This window comes from Mytilus galloprovincialis, chromosome 14 (assembly GCF_965363235.1).
Source record: "Mytilus galloprovincialis chromosome 14, xbMytGall1.hap1.1, whole genome shotgun sequence".
Taxonomy (NCBI): Eukaryota; Metazoa; Mollusca; class Bivalvia; order Mytilida; family Mytilidae; genus Mytilus; species Mytilus galloprovincialis.
Genome location: NC_134851.1, coordinates 40,896,947 through 40,920,755, shown reverse-complemented (window position 1 = coordinate 40,920,755; position 23,809 = coordinate 40,896,947). Strand labels below are relative to the sequence as shown.

The following is a 23,809-nucleotide window of genomic DNA, read 5'->3' as shown; positions in this document are numbered from 1 at the left end:
CATTCATAATTATAACAGACAGCACAACAGTAACCTCGGAAGATAAGACAGAAAGACAAATAAAAAGTCAAAAACACAACAATCATAATAACATACAGCACAACAGTAACCTCGGAAAGATAAAGTACTAAAAAGACAAATAAAAAAAAAACACTACACTATGATAACGGATTAAGCAACAGAAACATTTGAAAGAAAAAGCAAAATGAAAAAAAAGTCAACAGACACTACACATATAATAACAGACTGAGCAAAATAATCCTCAAAACACAAAGATTTTACCCAGACGCCCCGATTTATTTGCACAAAGTTAGATATTTTTTTTAATCGTGGCAAAATAAAAATCATGATTAGTTTTTAACAATGGATAGAATACTCAACTCTAGCATATTGGCTTGCTTTTTATATTATTCCTCAATTAAGATTTATCCCCGGATATGATTAATCATTCCCATATTATGCCATATATCTTGTTTACCCTCCCGTAGCAATGCCAGTGTTTAGTTGGTATGTGTTGCTAAATGTTTCTGTTTCTGTACTGCTGTTTATCTTCTCGTCATTTAATATGGTTTCATTTTAGCATAAGGCGGGGTTTCTTCTTACATTTTTATTCAAATTAAAAAAAAAAGGGAAACTACATATTAAGTAAATGGCGGTTTATGTTTTATTATCAACGTTCTTTTCATATGTCTGACTTTAAGTTGTTGACCAGAGCAAGTTGCACGTGAAGTAAACGTACACCAAATATTTCCTCAAAGTTACTTAGAAGGAAACTGTTACAGAACCAATTATTTTTAATGAGTCAGAGATATTTAGATAAGATTCATTTTTGTAGTCGAGTTATTCCTTAATTCTATGTAATGTATGCAACTGAGTATCCAGACAGATGGTACATGATGAGGAAACTGATAAGTAGGAAAGGATCCAGACATTTTTTTGGGGGGAAAGGGGGGGGGGGGCAACACATACAAGTCATGTAAAACGGTGGTTTCAAACTATTGTCCTTAATCAAAAGCATTAGTCTGTGAAACAAAAAGGGGACACAAACCTCCGAAAGCTAACCTCTTACCGCTCGATCCGCCACGGTTTAGCCTTATGGAGTACCACCAGAGTTCCAATGACCAGAATATGTAAGCACTCTGCGGTTTTTAACATACAATGAGTGTATTTTTCACTAAGATTAAAACGCTGATTAAAACTATTGAATTCGAATATTAAATATAAACATTTTGCCTATGACATTTACTTTTTTCTCATTAAAACAGATAAAATCTAAAGGTCTTACAGGCATACTATTGCGAACCAGGTTAGTGTGCTACTGCACGTTAATGCAAATGTCTACCTATATTTTTTGTATATACATATATTATAGTAATGATGACTTTATCGGTTACGTGTATTGACATTGTTTATTAAAATCAAAAGCATGCACAGAATTGAAATGCAGACTAAAGCGCAGGTTGTTTACATGAGGGCCGAATGTTTCTTTCTTAAACGTCTTTCAAACTTGAACAGTTAGTGTTACTGTTGCGGCTTGTCCCTCCCAAACGTCTTTACTCAGATAAATAAAGGCCAATAGTAATATAAAGAAGATAAGTTTCTAATTTTTTTTACATCCCAAATTTAAAAACAAATGTTCTCTTTGTTTTGTTGCTGTCTCAATATCGTATACTCTTTTGGAAGTTAAGTTGGCGTCTTGAATGAAAAATTTATGTATAAAAATAAGTTGATCTAGTCGGTATGATTGCCAATGAGACAAAATGACATAGAAGTTTCCAACTATACATAAGTTACTGTACGGTCATCAAAAATGAGCAAAACTCATACTGCATAGTCGGTTAAAAAAGGACAAATGTAAAACAGTTCAAACTAACGACCTGATCTATGTAGAAAACAAGAACAAAAAAAAAAAAAAAAAAACCAAACAAATATGATATACAGCAACAAATGACAACCACTAAATTTCAGGCTCCTGACTTTAAACAGGGACATAACGAATGAGGCGGGTTAAACTAGTTTTTGTCACCTAACCTCCCTATAACTTGGGACAGTGATGTAACAGTACAACCTCAACTCAATTTCTTTTAGACACTACATTCAAATAAAAAATAATCGCACCTGTCCTGTCTCAAAAAGATTTTTACAGTGTAGTATACTACTATCAGGACATATAATATCAACATTATAGAAACTTCTACCAGCTCTACCTCAAAATATTGACAATTCTGTGTTAAGGGGTCTAACATTCAGTTGGACAGCTTCGGACGTACGTCTAATGTTTACCTTTTTTAACTGAACCACATCACAACTTAATATATAGATTCAGCACCCATTTTTTTTAACATGCAATTTCATTCCCTAACTTAATATTTCATACATTTAAAAAATGCAAGCCAAGTCATACACTGTTCACGCTAAGGCCTATAAACCAAGGACGATAACTGTGTTCTAGAACCAGACAGTACGTGACAAGGTACTTATGTATCTCTACAACACAACAGGCACTAACTACGCTGATCAGTGATAACTCACAAAAGGTACAAAAAGTATAGCCGATCACAAAATCAGAGATTTGCATGAGGGAGATATATATAACTGCAAATCTCAATACTAGTAACACAATATAAGTATGTTCACCCCATGCAGTACCAAAATAGCAAAATCTCGAGATCACCCTGAGGTTTAGTTCGGTTCATGTTTCTTATATACAGTCTTTAGTTTTCTATGAAGTGTTATTCGTATTTTCGTCAAAATTCTTCTTTTAAATTGTCATGTTTTTGTAGATCTCTTTCGAGTAATGAGATTGGATTATTTTTTAACTAATAACTTCCGCCTATGTTTAGAAGGACATTCGGAACTATGTTGTGTTCGTTTTTTCTCTAATTCTGTTTTCTTTGATTAAGATGAATTGCGGTGTTGTCTATTACATGAAATCACATTTCAATAAGTTTTTCTCGGATCTTTTCATTAATGGATTTTTTTTCATAGAATGATAATGTATTGCTTCTATACTTCCTTGTCTGTGTTATTTTGAGATTTTTTGTTCTCACAGTTATAAATCCATTGATAAAAACATAACAATATTTTTTCTTTTAAACATCATATACAAGCTGTCTGATTTGACTTGCAGGTACCTTCTGTCTTTTTTTTTTTTTTTTTTTTAACTTGATTAGACTTTTGTTCATGACACAGGAGGCTCTAGATAGTATTTATTTATGTATTCTTTAATTTTAAGGTTATTTTTCTGTTTTCTTTATATTAGGCTATAAAAATTATTTTCGATTCTTTACATTATTCTCTTTTCTTCATTTTTTATAACTAGTTTGACATTTATCTGCACATTTAGCCCATGTAATATTTTTAAATGATGTGGATTTATAGGGTTGTTGGGGTATACTTGTCGAAGTGCAGGATAATTCATCTTTCATTTTATTCAAGTGACATGTTTTTTTTTTATTTCTAATACGAAAAACATATGGAATAGAATAGAATAGAATATAATACTTTTATTCACCAACTTAGGGCCCTATGAGGTGATATAGCATACAAACATTATTATTATAAACAATAACATATGCAATACACATACTTTATACATTGAAGTATTTATCTAAATAATTTTGACGACGTCCTACTTTTCTATTGAAAGAAAACTTTTATGTAATATTTATCTCATTAGAAGGTGAAATCCAAACTTATAATGATATAAAATGCAGTTTGTATTTAAAAGTTCTCTTAACACTCCATTAAATTTGAATACATATAGTATAATATTTCTCATAATCTTTAACGCTAAAGGGACGTATGTATTCAATATTAAGTGGTCCTATCATTACTATTATCATTTTTCTAGATTTCGCTGATGAACACATTTGTACTTTTAAACACTTTTCAAATGGATACGTAGTTAAAACTTTGTTCGAGTTTTGGGATATTATTCTACCTGTTAATTATAAACTTACATGTTGTGGTAATTAAATTGGAATTTTGATACATTCCCGAAAACTTTAACGACTGTCAATTTTTCATCGACTGCAGAGGTAAATGGTTGTGCTTTGCTATTGAAATGATATCGAATGGTGTAAAGATAGACCAAACTGTAAGTCTTTTGTTTTCTTTAAAATCTTAACTTTAAGTTTGAATAAGTATGCTTATGTGTTAGTTTTCAAATATTGCGCCAACACTTCGAATCCTATCTAGTTTGTTTTACCATTTTATTTATGATGACGATTTAAACAAGAGCTATTCATTTTTAGGGAGCTACCATTTGATTTTTATGGGGGGGGGGGGGGGGGGGGGCATTTTTTTGTAGTTGTAATCTCTGTCCTGCCTTTTTATTTTTCACTCTATTCGGTCCTGCCTTTTTTTTTATTAGTTTATCCTGACTTCTTTTACCTAAATTGTCATCCTGCCTTTTTTTTTGCAAAGTGTCTGATCCTGCCTTTTTTTTTTACTCAAAACTCCTGTCCTGCCTATTTTTTTCAAATTTCATCCTAGCCCCCCCATAAAAATCAAATGGTAGCTCCCTTAGGTTGTAGAGGTGCAAACCTAAGGGAGTCAAGATGGTATGGTCTTCTATTCTGTATTATTTACATTTGTATACAATTTTTCTCTAATCTTTATTGTTTTGCTAATAATTCTCTTTATATTCTAGCATCCCATTATTATTTATTTAAAAACTCTACCAATGTTGCGTTAGTGTATACCCCTCTATGTCCCTTAATCGCTATTCTGTAAGCCATGTCCAGCACACAGATCCTCGTACAATTCAGTTACGTCCCTATTCAATTAAATTATTTACTAGACAAGCCAAGAAGACAATTTGTTTTGAAATGTATATGATCATCAGTGGGGTATGAGTGACCGCGGGAGAGAAAACTTTCTACGTCCTGGCAACACGCTTTGCTTACAAGGGTCTAAAAGCACTCTGTTCTTCTTTGATCTTCATTTTGTTCTGTCCAGTCAAAGCGGTTTCTGCCTCAAAATTATTGGAGTGTGTATAATGCCGGCAAGTCTCTCATAAAGTAGAAAGTAGAACGATTAGCGTTGTCAGTTCCTTATTAGCGAAGCATGCACACATGCTTTGTATTTCAATCAAATGATAGACAGCAAAGTATTAAATGCATAATCATGTGACCCGCCATTTCTAGGCTTGTGGCGTTAAAACGCCATTATAAGAAAAAGTAGATGCAAATTCACGTGACGTACGCGTATTCGGAGCATCTGAATATATGAGTTGTAATGAGGCACACTGGTCTTTTTTTTGTAAAAATAGCATGGAAAGAGTTTCCCAAATGAAATCTCGACTTTAATTTTTGTTTTGTGCTGCTTGATTGCTGTCTTATTATTTATTTTATCAAACTCATCCGTTTGTTCTTTAAAAATTTGAGAGTTACCATGGTAAACTGTCTCACCAGTATTTTGCAGTGAGAACAAGAAAAGCTATTTGAATAGTTATTTAGTTCACATAATAGAAACTCGTCAAAGTAGCAATTTACAACTACTTTTCATGATGTGAGTTACATTTCTAACTGTGTCATAGGAGTACTTGGACTAATATGATATAGATGTATGAAGATGTGGTGTGAGTGCCAATGAGACAACTCTCCATCCAAATAACAATTTATAAATGTAAACCATTATAGGTCAATGTACGGCTTTCAACACGGAGCCTTGGCTCACACCGAACAACAAGCTATAAAGGGCCCCAAAATTACTAGTGTAAAACCATTTAAACGGGAAAACCAACGGTCTAATCTATATAAAATAAAAAAACGAGAAACGAGAAACACGTATAAATTACATAAACAAACGACAACTACTGTACATCAGATCTTAACTTAGGACATGTGCAAACATTTGCAGCGAAATTAAACGTTTTAATGGATCCAAACCGTCTCCCTTTTTTCTGAAACAATAGCATAACATCACAACATAGAAAAACACACGGTAAAATATCAATTTGCAGGCTTAACTCAATTAAAAAAACGTACATTAATACACTATAAACGAATAATGCAGGACATATTTCTTTGTTGCATTTGAAAAATAAGATTGATTTACACATTTCAATGGGATACTGTTGTGTCGTGAATGGTAGTTTAAAACCTTTAAATATTATTTTTTTCTTGGTAACACAGTGAATAATCTTAAGTTTCTTTGCAAGTCATTTAAATTTGCATGCGAATGTTTATGTGCAATTTAATACTGAGAGTACATATAAAAAAAAGAACATAACAACAAGGTCAATCACAATAAAAGTGAAACTATTACAAAGACAAAAATTATGGAAAAATGTTTACAATATCTATCACAAAAAGAAGCGTTGATTTTTAGTCTTGATAATATATTTTGATAGGTAATGACATGACACAAAAGAGTGTAACAAAACATTTAAAAAAAATAAAGTATACCAACACAAGTGTTTTCTGTATTAGTATTACCATTTTTTTTTTACATAATGACCTTTTGATTCTGTCTAAGGATGTACTTAGGTAAGGTTTGGGAAATTGGTGTAAAATGTTCGGACTCCTTGGTATGTTTCCATCAATGCAGGGTAAAATATTTTGTCCCATAACACCCATTTGTCTCTGTATAAAAGTCTTCAATAGGTCATAAAAGGCCATTTTCCAAAATTTAAACAATTTCTTAATTTTTGTTCTTTCGATTTGAGCCCCAAATAAAACCAATGCAAATGTAAGGTAAAAGTCTGAGTCAGTCTTTTCCCGCCTTTTTTTAAAAACTCAAATATCTCGAAAAGTAGGCCCATTACCTATCAATAGTTTGCTCTTTCAAAATGGAGTATCAATTTTAGTTTCTTGATTTTTAAAATTTCACCTAGTAAGTACATCCTTAAAGTACAGAATGTAGTCATATGACCTATCTCACAATTATAATGTATAAATGTAAAAAATCCTGCGCTTACCTCAAGAAATATTTATTTTGATAAATTTATTTTACAATAATAACATGTGCAAATGAAAGTGGCCATGCATGTTAAACATTGAACAAAGTAATTGTTGCAAAGATGCCCGAGAATAAGGAAATGAATAGGACTTTCTTACTTGAAGTTGGATAGATGTATTTGCATTCAGCAAACAACGGATAAACTCATTTAAATTTTAGAGAAAAGTAAATCAGACTTACAATTCTGGTGAAAAATTACCCCCTTTTCATTATGAATGGATAACATTTCCAACTGATTTCTAGATATCAAAAGCATTACATTAATAAGTGGCAGACCCAGGGACTGGGGTGCGGCGGTTGGAACCACTTTTTATGGACAATCACTGCATTTGAATGGGAACATATGGTTGGAACCCTTCCCTTTTGAAAATGGCTGGATATACCCTTGTTTATCCTGTAACTATTTAGGTCTATACCTTTAAGACTTTATTCTAAATGTTACATCCTAAGGAGGTCAACTATATTTTAAAATTTGAGAGTCTAAGTATTATACTTATAATTTTGTTTTAATTATTAAGGAATCATTGCATGATTCTTTTTATAATTCTATTGAGGTGCAAAAGCGGTGACGACCGAAATTTGTATAAAGCGCGGAAGCGCCGCCTCGATTCATATGTAAAATATACGCAAGATCAAAGTAGCCATAAGAAATCACGAAAAAAGCATTCAACTGTAATAATACACGTTATGCAATAACAATGAAATTAAGACTTGCATCAAGCTTTTTGTTCGTTTCTCAGTGCATCATTGTCACAGAGAGTACGTGTAGTCGAAGATTAAGTATTTTATACGGAAGTAAGATATAATAAGTGTCTCGCAATTAATGTCAGCCAATAAAAGTTACGAATTCTAATGGAACATACATGTAATAAAACTATTTCTACGCGAATCTGTACCTTTCAATGCTATTTGGTGCTGTCCATTACTGTTAAAAGGACGAAGACATATATACATCAGCATAAAACTTGAAGAGATGAAAGATATATACTTCAGTCTTAATGAAGGAAATAAACACACTAGCAATTCAAAATGTCAATATTCAAATTAACATACTACCTGAATTTCCTGGTAAAAAAACAAACAAAATGCAAATGAATGTACTTAAAACCCGAGATACCCGATGGTAAAAATAAAATGTGTCTTTATGCTAAAGTATATTCGATATGTTACGTTTAATACAAACAAAAGTCATATTTATAAAGACAGTTCGATATATATTGAAATCAATTACAAACAATGTAGTTCATTAACATCTTAAACGTTTTCAAACGGATATAAATATGAAAGGTTTATTTGAGACTCAGAGGTATATTTCAATGGCAAGGAAGTGCGTAAAAAAATAAGAAAATAGGGTTATTGCTCAAACCATGGAAGTAAAATAAAATGTCATACTTCCTTGCTCTAAAATTCCTGGATATATAGCCAATTATCGTTTTATACGCTTGATATAGTACCAATGTCAGAAAAAGTGGTGATTTTTCGTTTTCTTCCTGTAGCTCTGTTCCGCAATGTTCATTTCCGCCAACTTGTTTAACTCTACTATTTGTGCACAACAATATCCTTGAAAGTGTAATATTTCTAATTGATCGGAAATGTTCTAAATTTTATGTTTATGTTTAAAGACAAACCAGTCGAATATCGTGTGTTAACAAGTAGATGTGTTGCTATGGTTTTATTTCTGACTGTCAGCTGTGTGTTGCTGTAAAAGCCATAGATATATGAAAAAAAAAAGATATGGTATGAGTGCCAAGGAGTGAATTCTCCATCCAAGTCACAATTTTTAAAAGTTTAAACAATTAAAGGTCAAAGAACGGCATGCGTTTAATCGTCACACTATCGACTTTCATAGCAAACGCACCATCATATATATCTTCATTTTCCGCATTGCTTAAAGGAATGCTTAAAGGTGTACCAAACACATGAACTAAAATTAATTTGGCTCGTTTAATTTTCTTGAAATTTTGACAGAGTATTTACTTTGACCCTTTGACAAAAATATAAAAACTTTAAAAAATTTGAACCAACCGTTTTAGAAAAATTACACTGGTTATATAGCAGTTTGACAAACACTTATTTTGATTATTGAGAAGCTAAATATTCCCTTAACAACACAACGTAATTAAAACGTTTAGCTGATTTTACAGAGTTATCTTCGTGTAGTGTTAGATACCACCTTTAATTAGATTAAACACTATTTTTCTAGAGGTAATTGATATACATGTAAGAACATGACCGATAAACTCACAAAGTGAATAAACGTTTTGTGTTTAGATTTTGGATCATCTTTCTAGTTTTTAACACATATAAAACTCTAGAAAAATGTTAAGTCCTTAAGATGTTCAACCTTGACATTTTTTATTGATTGCTTTCAATTTCAACTTACTTGGAAAACCAAAGATTCCATTCCGGTGGATTCCCGCATGACTATATCAAAGTGAAATACACTTATGTAGCATATGTCAATAATATTATTTACATATGCTACACAATTAGCAATGATTAGTAATATGGTCTATTGTAATATAAACCGAAGACACATTATTTCGGGCCACTCACATACAAGTGTTTGAACATAGCGCATAATATAAATTAGTTTTTTGTCATTCCATTCGTTTGAAAATTCTGGAAGAAATCCATGGTATTTAATTAATCTATTAAGAAATAAAAGTGAATGAATTGTTCGTAATTTACCCCTTAGTATGAAAGCACTTATATTGTGATGTTGTGTATCTGATCTTATATTTGAAAAAAAAAATTAAGATAGAAATATTTCGCAAGTTATTAGAAATTAAAAATCAAACTTTAACGCTGTTAAACTATCGATTCTTTAAGTATTAAAAAAAAGTAGCATTTGTTTAAAAGCTTGAAATCTCCATGTCCAAATAACTAAATTTTCATCAATGCCGAACAGTTACTGTAAACAAAATGTAAGAAAATGCAAATCTTTTACCAATAGATTTAATTGCACTTTAAGCTTTAATCCGGGTCTTTGACATACAAATGTACCTATTTTTATAGTACATAATTTAAGGTGTTTGATAGTAACATCAATAGAAAACGTTTTTTAGTCTTCTCAATATCTGTCTATATAATCAACGCTGTTTTCTATTTTTTCGCTGTTGTTCGTCCTGTTGCATCCTGATATACTTTAGTTACATATGAAATCTCTTGATGAATCTTAACCTTGCAAGAGCTTCAAAAAGTTCACATGCTTGTGATTAAAGAGTCTAATATCTTAAACGTAGACATGTATATCATCAGTAATTTGGGATTGAATCTACTTTTCACCCTCCTTTTCATGTAGGTCTTTAAAGCATGTTAAAAACATTATCATGCTTAAGTCATATTTAAGAGTACATTTCAAAGCAATGCTCATACAACGTCATCGGTTTTCTTTGCACCAATACAACTTGAAAAGTACACTTAAAAACGTTAAATCACATAGGCCAAATGATATGCTATTGTACAGATTTGTGTCTCAGAAACGAGAAGAGCGAGCTAGTATTGGTCTTTTTTTATTATATTTCTACGAACATTTTACGCTAAACAAAAAGAAATAAATACGAATTTTGAACTTAAGAAACATTTTATTCACAAAGGCCATATTAAATTGATATGCTATATTACAGACTTTTTATCTGGAAAAGATAGGAGCGAGCGAGTTTCGATTCTTTCATATTTTTACAAACATTTAACGCTAAACAAAATGCATATTAAGCAAACTTCACAAAGACCATATTTTAAAAATTGATATGCTATTTTACAGACTTGTTTTCTAGAAACAAGATTGACTTTTTTTTATATATTTTACGAACATTTTACCAAAACAAAAAAAAAAAACAAACAAAAAAAACAAACAAACAAAAAAGAAATTTATTCGAATTCTGCATTTGAAAAACGTTGTATTCGCAAAGGCCATATTAAATAGATATGCTGTTAAATTACAGACTTGTTTTCTGGAAAAGATAGAAGCGTCGAGTTTCGACTCTTTTTTTTTATATATTTTTACGAGCATTTTACGCGAAACAAAATGCATATTGAGCAAACTTTACAATGCTGTATTTTTTTTTTTAAAAGGCCATTGAATTACTACCTGAAGATTAACCCATCATAGATTGAAATTTTATATTTACGGCAGGATATCATTGTAAAATGTTCAATTAAGAAATCATGATATTATATCCAAAATCATAGAAATTAAAGAGTGGTCCCATTAGTGGTTTTAACATAGAAAACAAATTAATGCGGCGCTATGCTTATTGTTATTTCATTTTAAATGCAATTTTTAAATCCTTAGACGAAGTTATTATGTTTTCTCATCTATCATAAAAACATTTGTTATTTCAACCAATAAATGCAATATAAAAACGTACGGCAAAATCTCTATATATTGTTCACAATTAACAAAAAGTAAAATCACAAAAAAATGAACTCAGAGGAAAATCAAATCCGAAAATGCCTAATCACATGGCAAATCAAATGACAAAACACATCAAATACGAATGGACAACAACTGTCATATTCCTGACCTGGTACAGACATTTTCAAATGGTAGAAAATGGTGGATTAAACCTGGTTTTGTAGGACTAAAACTCTCACTTTGTACGACAGTCTCATCAAATTCCGTTATATTTACAACGATGCGTGAACTAAACAGACATAATAAATAAAATAGTATTAATATAGGTACAACATTCATCACCTTGTTACAATTAAAAAAACAAAAAAAAAACAATTTAACAGAAGAACACAAACGAATCTATCAAATCAAAAACATAATCATTGCTTAGCATGACTGACATTAGAAATTTATACGTCACATAGGAAAACATTTTGTTCCTCTGGAACAACTGTCAATACGGGAAAGTTGGAGAATATATCTAAATTTGATATCGAATCATTGATAGATCGCTATTGTCCATATTGAAGCAGCCAGGTTTTTTTATTGTTTGAGGACGCCAAACTTGTAATGCTAAATTCTGGTATAAGATTATTTTTTCAGAAAACCTAGGTATTACCGTAATAGACGATGACCTACTGCCAACACCTTTATGTCGAATCTTTTGCTTTATTTTCTTACAATTTATATAATGCACTTATACTGATTCAATTTGATTGGCTGCAAGCGAAACCAATCTTTGTATGACTTACTTACATGAACCAATAAAAAGAAACTTTTCTAGTCACAAATTATAACATTATGAGGTCAGTGTCCAAAAATACTTTTTTTGTCGCTTAGAATCAAAGACATTTATAAAGTACAGAGTTTTTTTCTAAATGCCAAAAAATGTCGAAACTGTTGGCGGTGTCGATAAAGGAGTCATGAAATCAGCCATTCATTTTCTTTTAAGGCGGGGAGGAGGATAGAGTTATTGGGACTTAAATGACTATCACTTAATAAAATATAAAAAAACTGAACAGGAACACGTTTTTTTTTCATTGAAATACAATTGTAAGTTCTATTAAATATTTTAAGTTGCCAACATCTATTTTTTCTTCTACTTCTTTTCTTAAATTTTGTGTTTCAACATTCACACTATTTATAAATAAACCTGTGTCCTAACGAATCATACATTTGTTTGATTTGTGTTTGTTTTAAGTTGCCCAAGCAAACAAAAGCTTTATTGATACCAGTTCTTTTGTTTTTTCTTAGTGGTATTACGATTGTATAATGCTGTATGTTTTTAAAATAAAGTTCATTCATCTTAAAGGGAATTATTGCAGAATGTTAATGAGCAACTTGATAAACAGGAATATACTTAATGGAAAAACGCTTGACAAAATAAGTTATCTTCGTCTATTTATTCATTGACGTACAAGTTTTCATATACAGCTATATTTTAAATCCTGTCCTTCGTCAATAAAGTAATTGTGGAGAATAAATTGTTGACGTCATATTTTGAGTCTACAAAGAAATAACTGGAAAATAAGCTTTAGGCATCAAATATTACCATACTGTGTCTTTAGACAAACTATTATGTTCACAGCTTTACAGCTTTGAATGGCGGTGACATTTTAATTCCTTAAACTTCCTCGTCAGATTGTTGAAACGATACGTTTGAATATTCCATTGTATGTTAACCTATTAAAACATGTATGCGCATCATATAAATACCTTCTTTTGTATATTAGAAACATTTTAAAATTTTAAAGTAAATCTATGGTTCTGTCTATCTAGTTAAATTAATATATTAAGAAATAAACGCGAATGAATTTTTGGTATTTAACAACTTAGCACGAAAACACTTTAAATTTGTTTTAGGTTTTGTGTATCTGATCTTATTTTCACCAGTCACTCGTTTCCTATGACTCTAATAGTGCATACATTAAGGTGTTTGATAGCAATATCAATAGATTTATTTCACAACTAAATATCTGTCTATTTAATCACTGCTTTCTATTTTTTTCTCGATGTTGTTGCATCCTATGCTATGTATTTTCATATAACTACAATATTTTAATTACTTATTAAATATCTTGATAAATCTTAACCTTGTAAGAACAATAAAAGTTTCACATGCTAGTGATTAAATAGACTAATATCTTGAACGTTTATATTATCAGTAATTTGGAATTAAATCTGCTAATTATTTCCTGTTATGTAATTGTCTGAAGGTCTTTATAGCATGTTATAAAAAGTATGCGTAAGTCAGATTTTAACGCTAAACACAAAGAAATAATTTGAATTCTGCACTTGAAAACGTTGTATTCACAAAGGCCATATTAACTTGATATGCTATATTACAGAACTGTTCTGAAAAAGATAGAAGCGAGCCAGTTTTAACTCTTCTTAAAATATTTATACGGATATATTACGCTAAAACTTTACGATTCTGTTCCTTAGAAATATGTCATAAAATTACTGCCTGAAGATATCATTGTGAAATATGCAATTAAGAAATCATGATATTATATCAAAAACACAGATATAAAAGTGTGGTTCCAGTAGTGGTTTTAAAATTGAAAACAAAGAAGGAAATAAATGATGTCGTATGATTATTGTCATTTCATTTTAATTGCAATTTTAAATCCTAAAACTAATTACAGAGCCTGCCAATATATAAACATGTTTTATTTCTACAAATAAATGCAATTTAAAAACTTAATATCAAATTCAAGTCAATCATACATTGAATTGTTTTCCAATATTTAAATTGAGTAACCTTTAGAATAATGTAGCATGGCATAATGTCTCGGTCTTGTTTTAGTCTACAACTGTTAAATTGGGAAGTTGGACAATCATTCAAACTTAGATAATGAATTCTTAAATGTTGTTGTTACACGCTACTTTCGCACTAACATTGTAGAGGCTAGTTTTTTATTTGGTGGAGGACGCTAAACTAGTAATGCGAGTTTCTGGAATAACATTATTTAAAACAAACTACTCAATAGACGATGACTTACTGCCAATACTTTTATGTCGAATCTTCCGGTTTATTTTCTTATGATTTATACTATACACTTATACAGATATAAGTTTTACTGCTGTAAGCAAATCCGACCATTATTTGAGTTACTTGCTAATAATAAGAGATTTCTCTAGACACAAATTATAGCTGTATTGGGTCAGTGTTGGTTAGAAGACCCCTCCCCCAAATAAAAAAAAATACTTTGAAGAAAATTGTGTAAACACACTCCAAATATGGAAGTGAAGCTTATGGAGTCAAGAAATTAGAAATTTATTTCCTTTTTCTTTTGGAGGGAAGTTTGGCAGGGAGAAGGGTGTATGTGTGCTGTAATCGGGACACACAATGTTTGTATCTTAAACTTTAAAAGGCAAAAATAAACAGAAAAAAAAAAACAAAAAAAAACAAGAACAAACAAAAAGGAAAACAATTTTTTTTTTTAATTTAAATTTATTCATTATATTTCAACAGCCACGTCTTATTTTTAAGTGACTTTCTTAAATTTTATGTTTCAACGTTTGAAATATTTTATTTAGATATACCTTTTCACTCGCAAAAGATTGGTTTTTTTTAGTAAATAGAGGCTTTACATCAAGATTACTTAGCTAAGAATACAATAGATGTCGTAAATCTGCAGATTATGCTATTCAAGTGTATTTGTTTATATCAGAGTAGTTACCTCGTGACTGTGCAATTATGGGTGTTAAACGCGCATTCACATGTAATTCGACTCTGTTGATATCGTGACAAGTTCCTTTGATCTTTCATGTTAGGTTTTACAATTATATGCGGTATGTTTTCCAAAGAAAAAAGAAATCTTCCCCAATGGCATTATGGCGGTTTGTAAGTTGATACTGACTTGTGCTAATTACATGTAACCAGGAAATATAAAGTTCGTTATAATGTTTGGCAAAATATATTTGTTTTGGCATTGTATCTTCTTTCCTTTGTTTTATATTTTGACGTACGTATTTGTAGATATTCAATTTTGTCTTTCGTCAATAAAGTAATTATGGTTGACGTTATGTTATTAGTCTACAAAGAAATAAGAATATGCTTCAGGTATTAAATACAACCATACCGTTACTTTAGGCAAGAAGAACAGCTTTACAACTCTGAATGGCTGTGACATTTCATCACTCAAACTTCCTCGTCAGATTTTTAAAACGATACGTTCGAATATACCATTACATTTAAACCTAAATGAACATGCATGCGATCAATTTTGATTGTATGTTGAAACACGAGAAAGCCATCAATCTTTGGTAGGAAAACTGATTGTTCAAATAATATTAAAGTCGAGCGCACCTACCAAGAGCAGGATTTGAACTAACAACCTTATTATTGACAGACAGGTGATTAAGTATTTTAACTAATTTGACCACTCGACCACCGTCTCTTCAATGAACATATAAGAAAGTGAACTGGTCTAAGGAGGCTTTTTTGATACCGAACCACGATGAAACTATATCATCAAATGAATTACAAACGTTACTCATTCAACTTCACCGTAGTAATTAATGGCTGAAAGTACAACCACACACGCTGCTTATATTCAATTGCATTTTTAGATGGAGTGTATGCATTCGTCTTGCGAATTCACAATATGAAATTCCGTAGTACTGAGATTGTAATTGCTACGTGCATAGCAACAAATGTTTGATGAATAGTTAAGCCATTTTATTTTGTTGTAAAATAAATCTAGTGCAAATAGATTTCAACCCCGGTGGTGGTAAAAAATATTAAGCCGGGAAAAGTTTTGTTCAATATCTTTCAAATGAGATAGGTCCCGGTCGGAACTTTGCTGTAGAGATATGTCGCAGAGTACCGGTTGCTATGTTAAATACGTTAAGGTGCAACTGTGAACCTTTGTGGTAGTCAGACGGGTCAGGATCCCAATAAGATTTAAGCGGGAAATAGCTCGAGACAAAACAATTGTAATGAGCTAGGTCCGGTTCGGAACCTTTACCGTAGGGATATATCGAAGACTACTGAATGTGTGGTTGGTATGTAAAATATGTTAAAGGCGACTTTGAACCTGTGTGTTGGCAAGACGATTAATTATTAATTAATCTATTTAAAGGGGTAGACCTTGGTTCAGGGAGATAACTCTTTGAATCAGTTAAGCGTTTGTAAAAATAAAGTTCATCAATTTATTTTAAACATTTACATGAAACAGATTGAAAATAATCTATGTAACCTAGAAGCTTAGAATATATTTTTGAAAATGGTTGACACAAACGTACTGATGATTTTAACCTAGGTCTTCCTCCTTAAAATAAACGTGAATGATTGATGGTTATTAACCACTTAGCATGACAGCACTTTAGTTTTAGATTTTGTGTATCTAACCTTATATTTCGTAAGTTATTTGAAATTAAAAGCACACTTTAACACTGTTAAACTGTCAAAACGTAAAGTAATTATCATTTCTTTAAAAGCTGGAAAGCTCAAAAGTCAGACAAATGCATTCATACGTCTTCTCAATTTCTTAAGAAATAAATTTTCATCAATGCAGAACAGCAAAAGAATGTAAGAAGACTTTATTCTTTTAACAAAAAAATTAAAAGCAGTTTAAGCATGTATACGATTCTTTGACACACCTATACTTAATAAAACATACATTAAGGTGTAATATAGTTATATCAATAGATTATTTTCACAACTAAATATCTGTATATTAAATCACTCCTGCTTTTTATTTTTTCCTCGCTGTTGTTGCATCCTATGCTAATTATGTATTTTTATATCACTAGAATACTTTAATTACTTATAACCTATCTTAATCTTGTAAGAACAACAAAAGTTTCACATGCTTGTGCTTCATAAAGATCTAATACCTGAAACGTTTATATTATCAGTAATTTGGAATTAAATCTGCAAATCATTTCCTTTTATGTAATTGTATTATTGCATGCTATGTTTGTGAGATTTAACTTTGTAGTACAGATTGTTTTTAAATGTGTCAAATTAGACTGTTATTTATATGTTTTTATATTCGGTCAAAAGCTCCTTAGATCTTGTATTATATATTTGTATTTTTGCCGAATCAAAATAAAGTTTTCACATTTTATCTTATGTCTTAAGGTGGTACCTAACACTACAGGGAGATAACTCTGTAAAATCAGCTAAATGTTTAAATTACGTTGTGTTTAAGGGAATATCAAGCTTCTCAATGATCAAAATAAGTGTTTGTCAAATTGCTATATAACCAGTGTAATTTTTCTGATAAAACGGTTGGTTCAAATTTTTTGAAATTTTTATATTTTTGTAAATGGGTCAAAATAAATCCTTTGTCAAAATTTTAAGAAAATTAAACGATCCAAATTAATTTTAGTTCAAGTGTTGGGTACCACCTTAAGGTCTTTATAGCATGTTTGTAAAGCATATGCGTAAGTCATATTTGAAGAGTACATTACAAAGCCATGCTTATACAAATTCTTCGGTTTCACAAAACCAAAGTACATTAAAAACGTTAAATTCACAAAGACCAACTTGGCCGTTTAAGAATCTAAAGAATCATGGGTAATTTCATTGTTCATACTCCAAAATGAAAATAACGTCACGTCATTGGTTGAATTTCCATTGTTTATGACATTTTTAACCAATCACGACGTTTTGGTGTACACTTTTGAAAATATTACCCAGGATGCATTAGATTCTGAAACGGCGAATTGATATGGTATTTTACAGATTTTTTTCGTAGAAAGGAGAAGAGCGCGCTTGTATTGACCTTGTTCATATAAATATATATACAAACATTTTACGCTAAACAAAAAGAAATATATTTTAATTCTGCAACGGCCATATTAAATTGATATGCTATATTACAGACTTGTCTTCTTGAAAAAATAGGATAGAGCGAGTTTGGCTTCTTTTCATATTTTACAGACATTTTACGCTAAACAAAATGCATTTTGAGCAATTTTTACAATGCTGTTCTAAAGCAATATGCCATAAAATACTACCTGAAGATAAACTCATCATAGATTGAAATTTTATATTTATGCCAGGATATCATTGTAAAATATTCAATTAAGAAATCATGATATTATTTCAAAAATACAGACATTAAAATGTGGTCACAGTAAGGATTATAACATAGGAAAACAAAAATAAATTAATGCGGCGCTATGCTTATTGTCATTTCATTTTAAATGCAATTTTTAAATCTCTACACGAAGTTATTATATATGTCTCATCCATCATAAAAACATGTGATATTTCTACAAATAAATGCAATATAAAAACTTTTGTGTTTTCCAGGAATGAAAACTAAGTGACATTTAGAATAAGATCGTATGGCAAAATGTCTCTATACTGTTCTTAATTCACAACTGTCTATACGGAAAAGTTGGAGAATCTATTCAAATTTGATATTGATTGATTGATATTTTTTTATCGCTATTGCCTATATTGAAACAGACAAATTTTCTTTGATTGAGGACGCTGAACTTGTAATTCTAAATTCTTGTATAAGATTTTTTTGCAGAAAAAAACTAGGTAACAGACGATGACCTACTGACAATACTTTTATGTCGAATCTTCCGGTTTATTTTCTCACAATTGATATAATCAAATTGAGAATGGAAACTGGGAATGTGCCAAAGAGACAACAACCCGACCATAGAGCAGACAACAGCAGAAAGTCACCATCAGGTCTTCATTGCAACGAGAAATTCTCGCACCGGAGGCGTCCTTCAGCTGGCCTCTAAACAAATATATACTAGTTCAGTGATAATGAACACCATACTAAACTCCAAATTGTACACAAGAAACTAAAAGTTAAAGTTAAAATGCACTTATACTTATACATTTTGTTTTGCTGCAAGCGAAACCAATCTTTGTAGGAGTAACTTACATGTACTAATAAAGAGAAACTTGTCTAGACGCATGTTATAACATTATAAGGTCAGTGTTCGAAAATACTTTTTGTCGCTTAGAACCAAACAAATTTAAAATACATCATTTTTTTTCAAAATTCACTTTTTTTTACCAAAGACACTATTTCAATTTTGGTCATGAAATCAGTCAATCATTTTCTGTTAGGGCGGGGAAAAGAGGTGGAGTGATCGGGACATAAAATGTCTACAACTTAAACAATGAAAAAAAAAATAAATAAACAGAAACACGATTTGTTTTATTGAATTACAATTGTAAATTTTATTCATTATTTTCAACATCAACATCTAAAGTCGCCTCAGCACAACAAGGTCATATTGATACCAGTTTCTTTGTTCTTTCGTGTTAGTTTTACGATTGTATACTGTATGTTTTCAAAGTAAAATTCATACTTCTTATATGGTATTATTACAGAATGTAAATTCATAGATTGTCCTCAATAAACACGGAAATACTAATCGAAATAATATTTAAAAAGAACTTAGTTCTTGTTATCTTCGTTTGTTAGTTCAGTGACGTACCAGTTTTCCTATACAGCTATATATTTAATTTTGTCCTTCGCCAATAAAGTAATTATGGAGAATAAATTGTTGACGTCGCATTTTGAATTTACAAAGAAATAACTGGAAAATAAGCTCTAGGCATCAAATATTACCGTACTGTTTCTTTAAACTTGTCGTTATTTGAACGGCTTTATAACTTTGAATCGCTATGACAGTTTTATCACTGAAACTTCCTCGTCAGATTATTAAAACGATGCGTTTGAATATTGACTAGTGACTTTTGTAACATCTCTCCCTTTTATGTACATATTGTAAAAAGTTATGTTGTTATCTCTGTACTGATGTCATGCATTGTGTTTGTTGAGAATAATGATAATATACTATTAACCTAAATAAATATGATATTGATTAATTGATTACTTATTTGATTGGTATTTAGCGCAATTTCAGCACTATTTAGCTACTATTAGCTGAACATACAACCGCACACGCTACTAACATGCAAGTTAGTTTTTCACTGGAGGGTATTTATTTGTCAAGCGAGTTCACAATATGAATATCCATTATACTGAGATTGTGATTGCTACTTTCATAGCTACACATGTTTAGTTAATAATTCAGCAATTTCATTTTGTTGTAGAATTCTAATTTACTACAAGGACAAAACATAAGCTAGTGTATATAATTGTTCGTATTTTGTTATTAACGAATTACCGTGCTATCTTAACGGATTTTTGAAAAATAACAAGATATTTCCGTGTTATTTTGTCGTTTAACTAGTCTCATGACCCTATACAAACGTCCAGCTCTTGATATGTTAATTAATAACATTGATGGTTGTCGACAAACTAATTAAAAAATCTTTACTTTCTTAGATTTATTTTCAAAGGAAAATTATCTTTTGTAATCTATCTGTCTTCTAATCATGTCTCTTTAGTAGCTTAATGTAGTCAATACATGAAATAAAGGAGATACAAAAAAGTTTGTACGCTATGTGTATATCAAAATCTACCCTTTCCCTTTTTTTATTTAACAGGATTAATACCATGTCTGGACCTCCGTCGCTGTATGCTTTTGGCCGAGGTCACCTATATACTGAAACATCATAACTTAACCTTTCCATTTCCATTTGTGATTTAATTAATATAATCACACCGCACATAAACTTAAAAAATGGAAACGGGAATGTGTCAACAACCCGATCAAGGATCAGGAAATAGCCTAAAGGCCATCTTATAGGTTATAAACACTTGAACAGCCAAAGCCACGAATGGGTTTGTGAACTCTTGATGCGGTCATAGATAATATTGAAAGTTGATGAAATGCTATTTAAAAGGTTTCGTAGATTTCTATTCAACAGTATCTTATGCAATCTATTTGTTTTTAACCGTGTTACAAAGGAGGGAAAAGGGAAACCATTCACTTCCGTTTCTGGTATATAACAAAAGTATTCATTTCGTAAAACATATTTACGTTCTTCATTTATACTGTAAATCTTACAACAGAATTTTTTCATTTACCTGTGTACAGTATTCTATTTGGCAACAAGGTTTATTTGTTCAAGGTTATAGTTGATCTTCTTGAATTATTTAACATATCACAGCGGTATACTACTGTTGCCTTTATTTATCCAGCCCTCATTTATTGATTTTGTTTTTACATTGTGTCATATATTAAATTTATTCGTTTAATGTATGTTCACTTGTCTTTATATGTATTTTGATTGAATTAAGCCATTTGAATTGATATGTTATAGTGTGTCTTTCTATGTTGTGATGTTACACTATTGTTTTGGGTAAGGGTGAAGGTTGGAACATATATAAACGTTTTTGTCAGTGATTTATAACGTGTTTAAAAATTCCATTGGAAGAAAATCGTCTTTTGAAAGATCAGTACAATGTATGTATACATGTAATTGAATTTTTCCCATTTGACTCCAAAGTAAGCCTGAATGATAGTGCATTGTCCGTACTAATTTGACAGATAATCAATTCAGCTTAATTTTTAGTTGATCATCAGTAATACAACTACGAACAAATTAAAAAATCTTCAAAACTTAGTTTTAGATCGAGTGGCCAAAAATACAACATTTTGGTATTATATCAATGATATTTTCAAACATTAAAAAGGTTTTGACCTAAAATCTTATATACTAGTATGCCAGTTTTAAAAAAAAATCAGAAACGTGTGCATATAGCTTAGTTTAAACATATTTATTTGCATATAGCTTATTATTGCATTTTGTCGTGAATTCGTTTCACAGTTCCATTATATCTAAATTCTCATTAATTGAACCTTTTTTATGTTGCTAGAACGTAACGTATATGTAATATGTGTCACTGAACATTAACTAACAAAAACAATCAATCAATCTACTAATTAATGTCCAAACGTATGATTAGGGCAATTTTTTCTAACTTGTTTTATTGCTACATGTTAAATTAGGTAAAATCACAACACTTTCTATTATAAAATTACTTTATCTGAGTTATCTCCACCTCCTATTTGAGTTATCTCTCTTATTTGACAAAGATGGATAAAACATTTATAAAATACTAGTATGTTGTTTTTTTTTTTGTTTTTTTTTTGACAGCAGCAAGTATGACAAATAAAACATTACATACTTCATGTACTTCTCTCAAAATTTGCACATTTCATTAACGATCTAACGAATTGTTATCTGCTACTTCAAAATCCAAAATGGAGGAAGACTTCCGAGCAATCGTCAGGACGCTGGCTTGTCCTGTTTTGGATTTTTTGTAAGATTTTCGGAATTTTTTGGTTTTATCCATTTGAATGCATTGAAAAAAATTTCCCGACCCCCCCCCCCCCTTTTAAAGCTGTGAATAGTCAAGAGAAAATATTTTTCCGCCAAAATTTCAATGGCTAATATCTGGAAAACAAGCACGGTGACCTATATTTTTTTTTGCTCCAACTTTTGATTCCTTTATGAATCCCCTATCATTATAAACTATTGTTTTGAAAAGTTAATTATTTTGAAATTGAGTAGCGAACTCCCTTTAATCAGAGGTCACATGAAGTCGAAATATTCACTTGCAATGTTATTCATTAGCAACGTTTTTTTTTTTGCTTATTTTGACAACATTGAACCAAATTGGTTGCTCAAAACTAATTATTATTTCATTGTTTTACTTTTATCAACGATTAAAACAAATAAAATCAAATACTAATTTTTCATAGTTTGAAGCTAGTGCCCCTTTAAAACATATGACTTTCAATCGTGAAGTCGTTCTATAATTAAGAATTGAAAGTTATTTTGAAAATATTATTGGGATATAAAGGGGTTGACCAAAGTACTTTTTATGAAAATAAAACAACATATATAACTACGGATTCCTATAAGACACATATACCTATAAATGTGATGAATTTATTTCAGAATAAATGTTCCCAAAGCGATGATGTGTCTATTTGCGGAATACTGAGAAATACAATGAACTATGGAGATAAGGCAAAATAAGTCAAAACTATGCTATAAATATCGTATATTTTATTTTTTTAACTACGGCAGTTCTTTGGTTTGGTCATCAATCTGATTAACCCATGTTTAAAAGTATGAGACAAATACTGAACTCCGATACAAATTCAAAAAAAGGAAAGCCCGATTAACGCTAACAATTATCGGTTCAAGCTGAAAACAACTGCCATATTCTTGTCTTAGTACTCATTTTCTTTTAAAAAAAACCTGGTTGGTGAAAGTTTATGTGTTTTTTTTAATAACATGTTTTTGAATTTGTCCTTTTGTGTTTGCAGCACTTATTTGATGTAAGAGCTATATAAAGACAAACACGACTCTTGCAGTTCAACCGACAAAGCACAAAACAGCACTTTTATCAAAAATTAAAGTTCTGATTGTATCAGAAGTTATATTTAAAAAAAGCCGAGAATTTGCACGACTCCATTATCTAACGCTATTGACGTTGCTATGGAATATCTATATTTAGGTACACAGACGCTGTATTTTTGTCGCGGTGAATATAATGTTTTATGAACGAGAATTTCCTATGCTGA

The 23,809-nt window shown here is 30.6% G+C and overlaps 1 protein-coding gene across 2 annotated transcripts in view; it reads left to right on the top strand.

Annotated features, from left to right (window-relative positions):
- Positions 1-3,874: 3,874 nt before the first annotated feature.
- Positions 3,875-23,809, top strand: part of LOC143059226 (cardioacceleratory peptide receptor-like) — a 148,883-nt gene continuing 128,948 nt past the window's right edge. For both annotated transcript variants that reach the window (XM_076232706.1, XM_076232703.1), the window contains exon 1: positions 3,875-4,099. The gene's annotated coding sequence lies outside the window, so the exon portion shown is untranslated. The remainder of the gene's footprint in view (positions 4,100-23,809) is intronic.